The sequence below is a fragment of the Globicephala melas genome, chromosome 11, assembly GCF_963455315.2.
Source record: "Globicephala melas chromosome 11, mGloMel1.2, whole genome shotgun sequence".
Taxonomy (NCBI): domain Eukaryota; kingdom Metazoa; phylum Chordata; class Mammalia; order Artiodactyla; family Delphinidae; genus Globicephala; species Globicephala melas.
This window is the reverse complement of record NC_083324.2, coordinates 38,304,244-38,321,143: the sequence shown is the minus strand read 5'-3', so window position 1 is coordinate 38,321,143 and position 16,900 is coordinate 38,304,244. Positions and strand designations below refer to the sequence as shown.

Genomic DNA, 16,900 nt, shown 5'->3' with positions numbered 1-16,900 from the left:
GTAAATATCATTTATATAGTTTTACTCTCATTAATCCTGCCATATTACATTATGAGAGTTCAAGCCAAGAAGGTCTCATATTCTCTGGTTGACACAGAAATATCCTGGCTACATTCCATTAACCAGAAGCTGCAGCCCCTAGAATTGATCCCTATAGAAGACAAATTTAAAGTTTTTTTTAACATACCTAACCAATCTCCTCAACAGTCTCCACGTGACCTCAGGGCTTATCTGAGTCCCACTCTTGCTTTCAAGCACATCAGCTCAACCAGATAGCACCACTGTCATTTGGAAGTATTGCATCTCCTTAGCCAAGCAAGTGGCCATTTACCCCATGGGCTTCTGGCTAACTCTTGAGCCTAGGACACTCAGAGCAAACCGTTGTGGCTACTTACGAAACGTTTTAAGGTTGTGATTTAAAACTCTGTTTAAATCAACCTATTGACCTATATTTGAATATTGGGACAACCCTTCCTAAACGTCACTTTTTTTTTTTGTGGTGCGCGGGCCTCTCACTGTTGTGGCATCTCCTGTTGCGGAGCACAGGCTCCGGACACGCAGGCTCAGCGGCCATGGCTCACGGGCCTAGCTGCTCCACGGCATGTGGGATCCTCCCGGACTGGGGCACGAACCCGTGTCCCCTGCATCGGCAGGTGGACTCTCAACCACTGCGCCACCAGGGAAGCCCTAAAGGTCACTTTTTACTGATAGAATTACCAGGAAATAAATCTAGGTCTTTTGGAATAATAATACATGTCAATTCTGTGATGGCTCTGCTGCCCTGTATGATGCTGCTTCAAGCCTTGGGCTTTGAGTGAGGATTAGCCTTGGGCAGTGGTGAGGACTAGCTAGAACTGGAGCAAAGGTAATAAGACCTCTGTTCTTCCCCAGATGTCTTTTCTTTCATAGCTTGAGTGGACATTTCAGAACCTGAGGTGCTGTGAAAATGCTGTAGCTGAAGTGAAAAGACCCGATTGTATCCTGAGGCTGGAATCTGTTACCAGCCCTGTTGCTATCTTGCTGGTGTGACTCAGGGCAAATTTTTAAATGACTCTTTCAGCATCTTCAGCAGTTTCTCCCTCCTACAAATACAAGATTATATAATATGAAGTATTCTGAGCTAATAATAAGAATAGTCGGGCTTCCCTGGTGGCGCAGGGGTTAAGAATCCGCCTGCCAATGCAGGGGACACGGATTCGAGCCCGGTCCGGGAAGATCCCACATGCCGCGGAGCAACTAAGCCCGTGCGCCACAACTACTGAGCCTGAGCTCTAGAGCCCACAAGCCACAACTACTGAGCCCACGTGCCGCAACTACTGAAGCCTGTGCGCCTAGAGCCCATGCTCCGCAACAAGAGAAGCCACGACAATGAGAAGCCCACGCGCCCCAGTGAAGAGTAGCCCCCGTTCACCACAACTAGAGAAAGCCCGCGCACAGCAACGAAGACCCAGCGCAGCCAAAAATAAATAAATAACATAAATTAATTTTAAAAAGAAGAATAGTCAGTTCTTCCCTGGAAATTTTGAAGAGGTTTTCCTTCCTGTTTTTATTACTTTGCAGTTCCTGGTAAGGCAGCTGGTTTTCCTGCTCTGCTGGAAAATTTCCTCTGTGGCCCTTGTATTATCTGTATCTCTCCTGGTTCCTGTCTCTCATTTTAACATTTGATCAAGTCCCTACTTTCGATGCTGAAGAGTCATGGCCCCAAGTGTGACCAAGGCAACAAAGAACAACAGGCAGCACAACAGTCTTCCTCTTTGCTGGGTTCTTCCATGTGAGAATTTAGGGGCTGAAAGTGAGTCAAGCTACCTCTGCAGCTGGACGTTGTGCTCCCCATTCCAGGCGAGGGCGCTGTTCTGGGTCAGCTATTCTAAATACTCATATTCCTGGTCTTAGGCAATATAAACAACCTTACAAGTACTATGGGCCAATGTAAGTTAAAAAAAAAAATTCTAGATGCTTCCTCTGAAAACTCAATAATCACCATAAGGAAAAGGGGAAAGTAGGCAGGAACATGAGCCTTGGAGTAGGACTGACCTGGGTTGGAATCCCCCCACCCTCTACTTTCCAGCTTCAGCAAGTTAATCTTTCTGGGCTTTGGTTTCCATAACTACAAAAGGGGATATCATACAGTTATTGTGAAGATTAAATGAGATAATGAAATGTCAGCACAAGGCCAGGCAAAGAGTTGTGAACAAGGGTAGCAATTATTATTGCCCAAGGAGCTTGGGCATAAGACAAAAATAATTAGTTCTTTCATATGTTTACCTCCTTAGAGGACAAAGTACTATCCGATAAGGGAAAGAACCACCAACAATGGTCCAGTTTGGGAAGCAAAGTCAAAGTACCCACAGCTCTGTGTAGGTGTTCCTCCTCTTCCCTGAAACCTCTTAGTGCTGGTGTGCCCCAGGCCTCAGGGCTGCAACTCTGCTCTCCGGTTATTCTCACTCCTTCATTCCCTAGGTCATCTCATCCAGGCCCATGTCATTAAATATCAGCACCAGCGATATGTTGATATCTCCCAGATTTGCATCTCTATCCCTGACCTTTACCTTGAACTCCAGATTCATGTAGCCAACTGCCAACTCCACATCTTGTCTACTAGGCATCAAAAACAACCTACCCAGGGCTTCCTTGGTGGCGCAGTGGTTGAGAGTCCGCCTGCCAATGCAGGGGATGAGGGTTCGTGCCCCGGTCCGGGAAGATCCCACATGCCGCGGAGCGGCTGGGCCCGTGGGCCATGGCCGCTGAGCCTGTGCGTCTGGAGCCTGTGCTCTGCAATGAGGGAGGCCACAATGGTGAGAGGCCCGCGTACCGCACACAAAAAAAACAAAAAAACCCACAACCTACCCCAAACTGAACTCCTGCTCTTCCTACCAAAATTGCTCCTCTGACATTCTTCCCTCTTTCCCCTCATCCCAGTCCATGTTTCCTGTTTCCACTGTGGCCACATAGGTACAAGTATTATCCTTCTGTGGTTTTATTACTGCAACAGCCTCTTAATCAGCTGGCATGCTTCTGCCCTTCCCACCTTCAGTTTATTCTCTACACAGCAGCCAGAGGGATCCCGGTTACATGGAAGCCATGATATTATTCTGTTTAGAGCCCTCCAACAGCTTTCCATCTCCCTCCTTACAGAAATCAAACTCATTTCAGCAGAGATTGTATATCTTGTTTAGTTTGTTGTCTGTCTTCAGTAACCACCCCCACTCCCATCTCCACCAGAGCAGCAAAGTTTTGCTTTTGTTTTTTTTTAAGTATTTATTTTGCTGTGTCGGGTCTTAGTTGTGGCACGCGGGATCTTTGTTGTGACATGCGGGATCTTTTTAGTTGCGACACGCAAACTCTTAGTTGCGGCATGCATGTGGGGTCTAGTTCCCCGACCAGGGATCAAACCCGGGCCCTCTGCATTGCTAGGGCAGAGTCTTAGCCATTGGACCACCAGGTAAGTCCCCAGAGCAGCAAAGTTTATCAGCTTTGTTCAGGTTCCTGTGGCCCCAGCACCTGATACAGTGCCTGGCACACAGCAAGAGCTTCATGCAGTTCTTGAATGACTTCCAGACAAGATGTCTGAAAAGTGGGAAGGTAACTTTAAAGACTACTTAACTCAACAATCTCTTTTCTCTACAGATAAGTCTTGCTTTATTTTAGAATGATTTATAGGCTTTTCTTGCAGCAGACTTCTTCGATTCCATGATGTTGAATTAAGGCTATAAAATCAGGTTACCTTCCCTGACGAGCCACTACCTGGCGATACCAGGTAGCTGGAACCAGCAAGCATTTCAACAATGTAGATGATCCACCTGGAAGCTTGGAGCTGGCCATTTGAAGAACATTAGCTGTAAGGAGATTCTGGACATGAGCTGCAAACTGAAAGTTGTGCTGCCCCGTTTTCCACTAGATTGCTGATTTGCAGATACTTTCCAGTTCCTCTGTGACCTCGCACAAGTCACTCTTGGCCAGATGTATTGCCCGAGCTAGCAAGGCTCTGTGTAAACTGAGTAGATTTTCCTTCGTAGGTAGGGATATTAAACCTTTAACACAGATGACACCCACCTGGTATTCCTGAGTCGGTAATACCTAACTTGGAAACCCATCAGAAGGAAAAGGAGACGAGCCTCTGTGACTACTGCTTCCCTATCCTATGGGAGGGTCGGAAAACAGGCTCTTGTGTGGGCCAGAAGCCCCTGCCTCGGAAGTCTTAGGCTGGAGACGCCTCCCTTCCATTTCCTTCATATTAACGGAAAATAAGTCGTTTTCAAGCTACGCAGGCCGGGGCCATATGTGCGCTCTGGCGGGGAGCAAAACTCGAGAAGGCCAAGCCACCAAGAAAATGCACGCCTCGCTCAACTCCAAAGACCGAAAAAGAACTAGAACCCGTGGGCCAGAGGCCAAACCACAACCCCCAGCAGCCCCGGCGGACGGAGTTGGGGGGGGGAGGGAAGGGCGCCCTCCCATTGGACGCCGACGAGAGCGTGCCCTTACGTCCCACCCGGGCAGGCAAGCACCCCCCCTCCCGCCCCGCCCTCCGCCCCCCGCGCGGGGTACGCCGGGAGTGGATTCGGTGCGACCGGCCGCGGTACTCCATCTCCCGGCGGGCAGAGCGCTAAAGGCGGCGGCGCCTTTGTGAAGGCAGCGGCTCGGCGCGGAGGAAGTTCCGGTCTCCGCGGCGCTGGGTCGGTGGCAGCGGCCGAGGATTAGGAGGAGCGGGCCGCGGAGGCCGCGCTGCCTCGGTAAGGGCTTGGGGCCGTAGAGAGGGCGTGCCGGAGCCTGGGGGAAAAGAGCCGGCCTGCCAGGCCGCTCTGGACGTCGCGGGCCCGCGCGGGCTAGAAGCTGCAGCTTCGGTGTCGCGGGGCGGCCGCGGCCTCGCTCAAGAAGAGAGCCAAGTGGCGGTGTGGTGAGGGAGGCGCCGCCCACGGGAGGAACGCCCCAGAATGGTCGCGGGCCCGGGGCGGGGCCCGGCGCGGCGGTGGAATTACCGGTCCAGTCTCGGGGCGGCCGGCTGCGGTGTTTTGTAGCTGGCGCGTGGTTGCGGTTCGGTGCTCCTGGTCTGAGGAGCTCCAAGCAGGCGGCCCTTTCTTCCTCCTTTTTTCCTGTTTTTTAAAGATTCTGATACAGTTCTGAGGCATCGTTCAAGAGGGAGCTTTTTTTGTGCTTAGCATGTAGCCTCACTCTCAGACCTGGACAGACCCGAGTGGGCTCAGCCGGACCACAGGGCGCGAGAGTTCGGAGCCCGGCACTCGGGGCTGTAGAATCTGGAGCCAGGGGAGTGGTCTGGTGGGTCCTGCACCCGTTGGGCGCAGGTAGGAGGAGAGGGAAGTTTCCTCGTATTCGCTTTTTAGATTCCTTTTGGCGTTGTAAATCTGTGTTTTTCTCTTAATTTTAGAATTGATGTTGTGCTTATGGGCTCAACTCTGGGCGTGCATTTTTTAATAAAACAAAGGGCCTTGTTTTGTAGGGTACATAAACTGTAAGAGTACTTGTATTTTTTGCACATTCCAGGTTTGCTTGTGAAGGTCAGAATTGCGGGGATCTAGGTGGAGTTCAGTAGACTTAGATGCGCCTGGTCACCTGATTCATTTCTGAACTCTGGATTGTGCCCTAGGTTTGTTAGTTTTCAACTTCCTGTTGAGTAGTGCCACCAATGTGAATGGTTTAATAATGTCAACATCAGCAAACTTGTGAGGACTATAGGAGAGGTATCAAGAACTGATAAGTGACGGTAGGACTGACAATGGTATGTTAGCATTCTGGTGAAACACACAAAAGTTGGACCTGAACCTTGCCTGGTTAACAGGCATCTAACTAGGTACCTAACCTATAGAATAGGTACTAGGTCTCTGTTTCTGGACATTTGTAGCACCCTTCTTTATAGAATTCTGTTACCAGAATTGGGTTTACTTTTGTTGCTTTTAGGAGCCTAGTTTTTTGTAGCCTTTCAGAGGAGAATTGTCAATGGAGAGGTTACTAAGTGAACTCTCCAGTCTTATTGAAGATACATGGGCAAGGTTATACTCTTCTGCCGGTGTTTAAATGTATGAAATGGTGTGTTAATAATCTAACTCAGAGTTGTATTAACATTAAAGCTATTGGAAAATTCTTTTTTGAAAAAAATTTAAATTTTATTTATTTATTTATTTATTTTAGGCTGCATTGGGTCTTCGTTGCTGCGTGCAGGCTTTCTTTAGTTGCGGCGAGTGGGGACTACTCTGTTGTGGTGTGCGGGCTTCTCATTGCAGTCCCTTCTCTTGTTGCAGAGCACAGGCTCTGGGCGCGGGCTCAGTAGTTGTGGTGCAGGGGCTTAGTTGCTCCGTGGCATGTAGGATCTTCCCAAACCAGGGCTTGAACCCGTGTTCCCTGCATCGGCAGGCGGATTCTTAACCACTGCACCACCAGGAAATTCCCGCTATTGGAAAGTTATGAAATTTTAAAGATGATAAATCATGGACTCTTCTGGCTACATTCCAAGTGCTTAGAATTTATTTTCCTGCTAGAATTCCACAGTAGTTGTTCATCTCATTCACTTAGTTAACGGGGCATCTATTGGGTGCCTTTAATAACCTTCCTATCACACTGTGGGACTCAGTAGAGCAGAGTGGGTAACTGTAGGAGCTCTAAATCTGGTAGGGTTTGAACCCCTGACTCTTCCACTACCTGAGTGACATTGGACAAATTACTTAACTTCAATTTCCTCATATGTGAAATGAGGTTAAGAAATGTAGCCACCTCGGTAGGTTGTTTTGAGGTTTATGTAATCCTTTTAGAACGGTGCCTGGTGTGTGGAAAGTGTTCACTAAATGTTAGCCATGGTTACCTTTTTAAGAAATAGCTTTGTTGAGATATAATTCACACACCATACAGTTCACCCATTTAAGGTGCTTAATTCAGTGTTTTTTCGTATATTACGTTACTTTTTTTTTTTACAAAGTTGTGATGAATATATTTTGTTACATACATTGTAACAAAATTTGCCATTTAAGCCATTTTTATGTGTAAACTTCACATAAAATTCATTGCATGAATTACATTCACAATGTAATGAAACCATAACCATTATCTATTTCTAAAACTTTTTCATCACCTCAAACAGAAACCCTAACCATTAAGCAAGTAACTCCTATTACCCCCTCCCTCTAGCCCCTGGTAACATCTAATCTGTATTCTGTCTCTGTTTATTTACCTGTTCTGGGTAACCCATATAAGTGGAATCATACAATATTTGTCCTTTCATGTCTGACTTATTTCAGGTAAAAATGTTTTCATGTCATAGCGTGTGTCCAAACTTCATTCTTCTTCTTCTTCTTTTTTTTTTTTTAAATTTATTTATTTATTTTTGGCTGCATTGGGTCTTCGTTGCTGCGCGCGAGCTCTCTCTAGTTGCGGCGAGCGGGGGCAACTCTTCGTTGCGCTGCGCTGGCTTCTCATCGCGATGGCCTCTCCTGCCACAGAGCACGGGCTCTAGGTGCGCAGGCTCAGCAGCTGTGGCACGGTGGCTCAGTAGTTGTGGCTCACAGGCTCTAGAACACAGGCTCAGTAGTTGTGGTGCATGGGCTTGCTCCACGGCATGTGGGATCTTCCCGGACTGGGGCTCGAACCCGTGTCCCCTGCTTTGGCAGGCAGATTCTCAACCACTGCGCCACCAGGGAAGTCCCCGTTCTTTCCTTTTTAATTAAAGATTTTTTTAAAAACTGAGATGTAATTGACATCTTCATTCCCTTTTAAGGCTGAACAAAACTCAGTTGGTATGTATAGACCACATTTTGTTTAATTGTTCACTTGCTAGACAGTTGAGTTTTCACCTTTTGGCTGTTGTGAATAATGCTGATGTGAACATGGGTATACAAATATCTCTTCATGTCCCTGTTTTCAGTATCTTTGGGTATATACCCAGAAGTGGATCATATGGTAATTCTGTGTTTAGCTTTTTGAGGAACCACCATACTGTCTTCCACAGCAGTTGCATTGTTCCCACCAGTAATGCACAAGGGTTCCAACTTCTCCACATCCCAACACTTATTTTCTGTTTTTTTGTTTTTGTTTTTTTTCAGTAACCACCTAAATGGGTGTGAAGTAGTGTCTCTCTCTCTCTCTCTTCTCTCTCTCTCCCTCTCTCTCTCTCTCTCTCTCTCTCTCTCTCTTTCTTTAACCATTTTAATGTGTACACTTCAGTGGTATTAAGTATCTTCCCACTGTTGTGCAACCATCATTACCATCCAGCTTCAGAACTTTTTTGTCTTCTCAAACTGAACCTCTGTACCCATTAAACAATAACTTCCTATTCTCCCCTCCCCCAACCCCTGGTACCCACCATTCTACTTTCCATCTCTATGAATTTGCTTGTCCTAGGTACCTTACATAAATAGAATCATAAATTATACAATATTTGTCCTTTCATGACTGGCTTATTTTACGTAGCAGAATGTCTCCAAGGTTCATCCATGTTATAGCATCTGTCAGAATTTCATTCCTTTTTGAGGCTGAATAGTATTCCATTATATATATATATATGCTATATTACGTTTATCTTTTCATCTATTGGTGGGCATTGGGTTGTTTCCACCTTTTGACTGTTGTGAGTAATGCAGGAATGAACATGGGGGCGGGTACACATATCTACTTGAGTTCTTGCTTTCATTTCTTTTGGGTTTATACCCAGAATTGGAATTGTTGGATCACATGATAATTTTGTTTTTAATTTTTTGAGGAACTGCCATATGTTTTACACAGTGGCTGCACCATTTTACATGCCCACCAGCAACACAGAGCGTTCTGATTTCTCCACATCCTCACCAGCCTTTGTTAGGTTTGTTTGTTTGTTCGTTTATTTTTGTTTTGTTTAGTAACCATCTTAATGGGTGTGAAGGCGTATCTGGTGATTTTGAGTTGCATTTCCCTAATTGCTAATGATGTTGAGAGTCTTTCTTTGTGTTTATTGACCATTTGTATGTCTTCTTTGAAGAAATGTGTGTTCAAGTCCTTTGCTCATTTTTGAGTCAGGTTGTCTTTTGTTGTTGACTTTTAGTTTTCTGTATATTCTGGATGTTAGTCCCTCATCAGATATGTGTATTGCAGATATTTTCTCCCATTCGTGAATTGCCTTTTTACTCTGTTGATAGTGTTCTTTGAAGCACAGAAGTTTTTAATGTTGATGAAGTCCAGTTTGTCCTTTTTTTTGACTCTGCTTTTAGTGTTATATCCAAGAGATCATTGCTAAATCCAATGCATGAAGCTTCCCCTCTCACTGTTGTGGCCTCTCCCGTTGCGGAGCACAGGCTCCGGACGCGCAGGCTCAGCGGCCATAGCTCACGCACCCAGCCGCTCCGCGGCATGTGGGATCTTCCTGGATCGGGGCACGAACCCATGTCCCCTGCATCGGCAGGTGGACTCTCAACCACTACGCCACCAGGGAAGCCCTCTTCCCTCTTTTGAATCCTTTTTTTGAGATAACTTTTGTATATGGTGTTGGGTAAGGGCCCCACTTGATTCTTTTGCGTGTGGGTATCCAGTTTCCCTATGACCATTTGTTGCAAAGACTGTCTTTTTCCCATTGAATGGTCTTGGCACCCTTGTTGAAAATAACTTGACCATGTATGTGAGGGTTTATTTCTGGGTTCTCTATTCCATTGTTCTGTATGTCTGTCCTTATACCAATACCACACTGTTTTGATTACTGTAACTTTATAGTAAGTTTTGAAATCGGGAAGTGAGAGTCCTCCAGCTATGTTCTTTTTCAAGACTATTCAGAGACCTATGAAATTCTATATGAATTTTAGGATGGGCTTTGGAATCAGATGGTGAGTTTGCATTTTGGCTTTTCCTCATATTAGTTATATTGTTTTGGGGCAAGTCTCTCAACCTATTTGAGCCTCAGTTTCATAGTCTGTAAAGTGGGGATTGTAACAGAACTTACCCCATGGAGGACCTGTGATGATTAAGTGAGAGAACCCATGTAAAATGCGCAACTGTGGCAGAGTCAGTACTCAGCTGTGCCTGCCTTTATTACTCTTGTTTCGGAGAGTAGGAATAGACATACTCAGAAAGGTCCTTTCCAGCTTAATGTTATTGTCATTTTAAACACCTGACCATAGTAGCAGTAGTAATAATATTTAATACATTGTTGCTTTAAAATTTTTCAAAACTTTTTTTTTGGAGGCATAATTTACATATCATAAAATTCACTTATTGTAACAGTTCAGTTTGATGCAGTCATCACCACTATTCAGATTTAGAATATTTCCAACACCTCAAAACATTCCCTAGTTCCTGTTTGTTGTTAATCTACACTTCCCACTCTTAACTGCAAGTCCTAGCATCCACTGATCTGCTTTCTGCCTCTGTAGTTTTATGTTTTCTAGAAATTTCATATAATTGGAATGTCTGGCTTCTTTTACTTGTAATCTTTTTTGAGATTTATCCATGTTGCATTCCTTTTTACGAGTATATCACATTTGTTTATCCATCTACCTGTGGATTGACATTTGGATTCTTTTCAGTTTTTGGCTGTCATGAATAATGTTGCTATCAATGCAATTGCTTCTGATGCATGATCTCATTTACTCCTTACAGTAATCATATGAGGTAGGTACCATTATTATTCCCCTTGTGTAGGAGGAGAGCTTTGAGGCATATAGAAGTTAAATATAACTTACCAAGGGTACATAGAAAGCTAAAGTTTTGGGCTTCCCTGGTGGTGCAGTGGTTAAGAATCCTCCTGCCAATGCAAGGGACACGGGTTCGAGCCCTGGTCTGGGAAGATCCCACATGCTGTGGAGCACCTAAGCCCATGCACCACAACTACTGAGCCTGCGCTCTAGAGCCCTCAAGCCACAACTACTGAAGCTCGTGTGCCTAGAGCCTGCGCTCTGCAACAAGAGAAGCCACCGCAATGAGAAACCTGCGCACTGCAACAAAGAGTAGCCCCCACACACCACAACTAGAGAAAGCCCGTGCGTAGCAATGAAGACCCAATGCAGCCAAAAATAAATTAAAAAAAAAAAAGAAAGAAAGCTAAAGTTTTGTCTTCCTTTTTTTTTTTTTTCTTTTCTCTTGGCCATGCTGCGTGGCATGTGGGATCTTAGTTCCCCAACCGGGGATGGAACCCATGCCCCGTGCAGTGGAAGCTTGGAGTCCTAACCACTGGACCACCAGGGAATTACCAGAAGCTGGAGTTTTGATTCAAACTCAGGCAGTCTGACTCTAAAACATATTCACTAGGCCAATGGTCTTGAAACCCTTTTACTCTTGAACCACCTAAAAGGATTAAAAAAAATTTTAACCCCTAAAATTTCGAAAAAATTTTTTACCACCTTGTACATTTCTATGTTGGCATCTTAACACTTCTGTCATAAATGGCTGCAAAGGATGTATTTTCTGGTATAATATATATGCTGCATATATGCTTTAACTATGTAGTTGACAAAACCTTGGAACTGCAGATTTAATTTATGGAAAATGTCTGCCATTTAATTTAATTGGCAAATCAAACTTTAATGTCAATCATTTAGCCAAACCAGACTGCATCAATGGGAACATTCCAAATCCCAATGATTTTTGAAATAAACTGTTAAAAAGAGTAATAACATTTACTGAGCATTTATTTATGAGGCACCGTTCTAGTGAATTTACATTGTCATTTTATCCTGATAACTATGAAGTAGACATCTTTATCCTGATTTTTAGAGAGAAGTAAACTGAGGCATTAAGTTAAATAACTTGCTTAAGGAGCTACATTGTGCAGAGCCAAGATTTGCCTCCAGGCAATCTAACTGTGAACCCCAGCAGAGTATGTCCAGAGACTGCACTCTTGTCCCTTCACTACCACACTGTGCTTTCTTATAAAACTCACTTTTAAACTAGGAACCTGACTGTAATTTGCTGGTGTAAGGGACCAGGATATAATATTTAAAATCTGGGAAATTTCTATTCACAAGAAAAAGCAGCTCTAATGAAGTATTTAAATGTCTCCCTATAGTAGTAAAGTCTTATTTGTACATGAGCTTGAGATTCCTATGGGATAGCTAAGTGGCCATTTCTGGCAGGCATTTGGACTTTATAGAGAAGTCTAAGCTGGGGATGGAGATGTGGAAATTATCATCATAGAGATGGTAGAGATAGTGGTTAAATTGGGAATGGGTAAGATTGCCCAGTGTCTTAGCTTGGGCTGCTCTAACAAAATACCCTAGACTGGGTGACTTAAACAATACAAATTTCTCATAGTTCTGGAGCCAGGGAAGTTTTTTTTGTTGTTGTTTGTTTTTTTTGGCTGCGTTGGGTCTTCGTTGCTGTGCGTGGGCTTTCTCTAGTTGTGGCGAGTGGGGGTTACTCTTTGTTGATGTGCATGGGCTTCTTATTTGTGGTGGCTTCTCTTGTTGTGGAGCGTGGGCTTTAGGCGTGAGGGCTTCAGTAGTCGTGGCTTGCAGACTCTAGATCGCAGACTCAGTAGTTGTGGCGCATGGGCTTAGTTGCTCCGTGGCATGTGGGATCTTTCTGGACCGGGGCTCTTTCCCGTGTCCCCTGCATTGGTGGGTGGATTCTTAACCACTGAGCCACCAGGGAAGTGCCGGCGGGGAAGTTTAAGATTAAGGTGCCAGACAGTATGGTTCCTGGTGAGATCCTCTTGATTTGCAGACAGCTGCCTTCCCGCTGTGTGCTCACATGGCAGGGAGAGAGAGAGAGCATCTCTCTTTTGTCCCTTTTTTAAAAAAATAAAATTATTTATTTATTTTTGGCTGTTTTGGGTCTTCGTTGCTGCGTGCGGGCTTTTCTCTAGTTGCAGCAAGTGGGAGCTACTCTTTGTTGCGGTGCATGGGCTTCTCATTGCAGTGGCTTCTCTTGTTGCGGAGCACGAGCCCTAGGCGTGCAGGCTTTAGTAGTTGTGGCTTGCGGGCTCTAGAGCGCAGGCTCAGGAGTTGTGGCGCACGGGCCTAGTTGCTCTGCAGCGTGTGGAATCGACCAGGGCTCGAACGCGTGTCCCCTGCGTTGGCAGGTGGATTCTTAACCACTGCACCACCAGAGAAGTCCTCTTTTGTCCCTTCTTATAAGAGCATCAACCCCATTCCTAAGGGCTCTACCCTCATGACCTAATTACCTCCTAAAGGCCCCATCTTCAAATACCGTCACATTGGAGATTAGGACTTCAACACATGAATTTTGAGGTAACACATTCAGTTTAGTCTATAGCACCAAGAGACGGCATCAAGAACCATGCTGGGGAACAGAATAGAGGCTAGGGGATTAGCAGTATTTGGTGGACGTTCATTTATATATTGAACTAATATTTAAAGGTTTTGTATTGGGTGTGTGGGTGTGTGTTTTGCATGAGGGAGACTTGAGTATGTTTACAAACAAAAAGGAAGTAGTCAGCAGAGTGGTAATATAGGTCAAAAAATGAGTTAAGTGATGGAGCAAGATAAGGGTACGTTCTTCAGACTACAGTCTTTAATTAACGGGTACACAAAAACATCCCAGAGAGACTATGGCCATGTATATTTTTAAAGGAATCAATATGCAGAACTTGCCTTCCATAAATACTTTTCTTAAGAATGATCTGGGGACTTCTCTGGTGGTCCACTGGGTAAGACTCCACGCTCCCAATGTGGGGGGCCCAGATTCGATCCCTGCATGCCTGCCGCAACTAAGGAGTCTGTGTGCCACAACTGAAAGATGCCACATGCTGCAACTAAGACCTGGTGCAGCTTAAATAAATATTAAAACAAACAAAAAAAGAATGAATCTTGCTCCTGGGTGTAAGAATGAAAACTCTTAGAAGAAAACATAGGGGGAAAGCTTTATGCGTTGGGTTTGGCAATGATCGTTTAGAGGATATGACACCAAGGGCACAGTCAACAAAAGGAAAAATAGACAAATTGGACTTCAAAATTAAAAACTTTTGTGGTCAGTGAACACTATGAACAGAGTAAAAAGGCAACTCACAAAATGGGAGAAAATATTTTCAAATCACACGTCTGACAAGGGATTAATATCCAGAATATATAGAAAACTTCTAAACTCAACAACAACAACAAAAAACCTGAATCAAAAAATGGGCAAAGGGGGATTCCCTGGTGGCGCAGTGGTTGAGAGTCCACCTGCCGATGCAGGGGACGCGGGTTCGTGCCCTGGTCCGGGAGGATCCCGCATGCCACGGAGCGGCTGGGCCCGTGAGCCATGGCTGCTGGGCCTGCGCGTCCAGAGCCTGTGCTCCGCAGCGGTGAGAGGCCCGCGTACCGCCAAAAAAAAAAAAATAAAAGGGCAAAGGACTTGAATAGACATTTCTCCCAAAAAGGATATACAGATGGCCAATAAGCACATGAAAAGATTCTCAGCATCATTATTGATTAGGGAAACGCAAATCAAAACCACAATAATTTACCACTTCATACCCATTAGGAAGGCTGTTATTAAAAAACAAAACAAAACAGAAAAACAGTATAACAAGTGTCGGTGAGGATGTGAATAAATTGGAACTTGTATTATTCTGCTAGGGCTGCCATAGCAAAATACTGCAGACTAGGTGGCTTAAACAACAGCAAATTATTTTCTCACAGTTTGGAGGCTGAAGTCTAAGATCAAGGTGTCAGCAGTTTTGGGTTTTGATGAGGCCTCTCTCCTTGGCTTGCAGAAGGCCATCTTCTGTCCATGTCCTCACATGGCCTTTTCCCTGTGCATGCATTCCTGGTGTCTCTTCCACTGATGCCAGTCCTGTTGGATTGGGGCCCCGCCCTTATGGCCTCTTTCAACCTTAATTACTTCCTCAAAGGCCCTATTTCCAAATACAGTCACATTGGGAGTTAGGGCTTCAGCATATGAATTGGAGGGGGCACAGTTCAGTTCATAACAAAACCATTGTACACTATTTGTGGGAATGTAAAATGGTGTAGCTGCTGTGGAAAACAGTATGGTGGTTCCTCAAAAAATTAAAAATAGAATTACCATATGATCCAGCAATTCTACTTCTGGGTATATATATCCAAAAGAACTGATCTCAAAGAGATATTTGTATACCCTTGTTCATTATTCACATTATCCAAATGATGGGAGTAACCAAGTGTCCATAAGTGGATGAATAGATAAAATGTACACACAATAGAATATTATTCAGCCTTAAAAAGACATGAAATTCTGATAGCTGTTGGAATATGTATGAACCTTGAAGACATTATGGTAAATGAAATAAGCCAGAAAGAACAAATATTGTATGATTCCACTAGTATTGAGGTACTTAGAGTAGTCAAAATCATAAAGACAAAGTGGAACGGTGGTTGCCAAGGACTAGGTTAAGAGGGGAGTGGGGAGTACTGTTTAGTGGGTACAGAGTTTCTGTTTTGCAAGATGAAAAAAGTTTTGTGGGTGGATGGGGATGATATTTGCAAAACACTGTGGATGTACTTAATCCCTCGTAACTGTATACTTAAAGATGGTTAAAGTGGTAAACTTAAATTATTTTTAAAAAATGGCTCTTGTTGATTCTCCTTTTCCACTTCCTCTTTCTTACTAACCCTTCTCCCACTTTACCAAAAAGTCACCTTTGCATTTGCAATCTAACTGAAGTACACTGTGCCAGGGAGGATACCCTTTAGGACACCAAACAATGTTTATATCTCATCCCTCATTGAAGGATATTTGGGTTGTTTCCATTTTTTTTTAAAGCTATTATGAATAAAGCTGTTGTGAACATTTTTGTAGAGGTCTTTTATTTTCATTTATCTTAGGCAAATACTTTAGAAGTGGAATTGCTGGGTCATAGGGTAGTGTTTCTCAGGCCAGTTTCTAAAGTGATTGTACAATTTTGCATTCTTTGTGTGTGTGTGTGTGTGAACTTTTTTTTTTTTTGATTTATTTATCTTATTTTATTTTTGGCTGCATTGGGTCTTCATTGCTGCACGCGGGGCTTTCTCTAGTTGCAGTGAGAGGGGGCTACTCTTCCTTGCCATGCCCGGGCGGCTTCTCTTGTTGCGGAGCACAGACTCTAGGTGCACAGACTTCAGTAGTTGTGGCTCGCGGGTTCTAGAGCGCAGACTCAGTAGTTGTGGCACGCGGGCTCAGTAGTTGTGGCTCACGGGCTCTAGAGCGCAGGCTCAGTAGTGGTGGCACATGGGCTTAGTTGCTCCGCGGCATGTGGGATCTTCCCAGGCCAGGGCTTGAACCCGTGTCCCCTGCATTGGCAGGCGGATTCTCAACCACTGCGCCACCAGTGAAGCCCTACAATTTTGCATTCTTTCGAGTAGTGTATGAGTTCTGATTGCTGGAAATCTTTGTGTATCTGATTTTGTGAATCTTTTTAATTTTAGCAATTCTAGTGAGTGTGTATTGGTATCTCATTGTGGTTTTAATCTTTTCCTTCTGACTAATAATAGGGAGCATTTGTCAGACATGTGTCACAAATATTTACTTGCTGTTCTGTAGTTTACCTATTCATTTTTTTAAGTGTCTTTTTTTTTTTTTTTTTTTTGGCGGTATGCAGGCCTCTCACTGCTGTGGCCTCTCCCGCTGCGGAGCACAGGCTCCGGACACGCAGGCTCAGCAGCCATGGCCCACGGGCCCAGCCGCTCCGCTGCATGCGGGATCCTCCCGGACCGGGGCACGAACCTGCGTCCCCCGCATCGGCAGGCGGGCTCTCAACCACTGCGCCACCAGGGAAGCCTAACAAGTGTCTTTTGAAGAACAGATTTTGATTTTAATATTTTTCTTTATGGCTAATGCTTTCTAGGTCCTTGACAAAAGTCTTTGCTGATACCAAGCTCAAAAATATTTTTCCTGTGTTTTATTTTTTTGCTATGCCTCTTGGCTTGTGGCATCTTAGTTCCCTGACCAGGGATTGAACCCGGACCACCGCAGTGAAAGCGTAAAGTCTTAACCACTGGACCGCCAGGGAATTCCCTGTGTTTTCTTTTAGAAACGTTAT

General features: G+C 44.6%; 1 protein-coding gene across 1 annotated transcript in view; it reads left to right on the top strand.

The window, feature by feature from the left end:
* Positions 1-4,553: 4,553 nt before the first annotated feature.
* Positions 4,554-16,900, top strand: part of RBM6 (RNA binding motif protein 6) — a 107,631-nt gene continuing 95,284 nt past the window's right edge. Inside the window, exon 1 of the mRNA XM_030867200.2 lies at positions 4,554-4,730. The gene's annotated coding sequence lies outside the window, so the exon portion shown is untranslated. The remainder of the gene's footprint in view (positions 4,731-16,900) is intronic.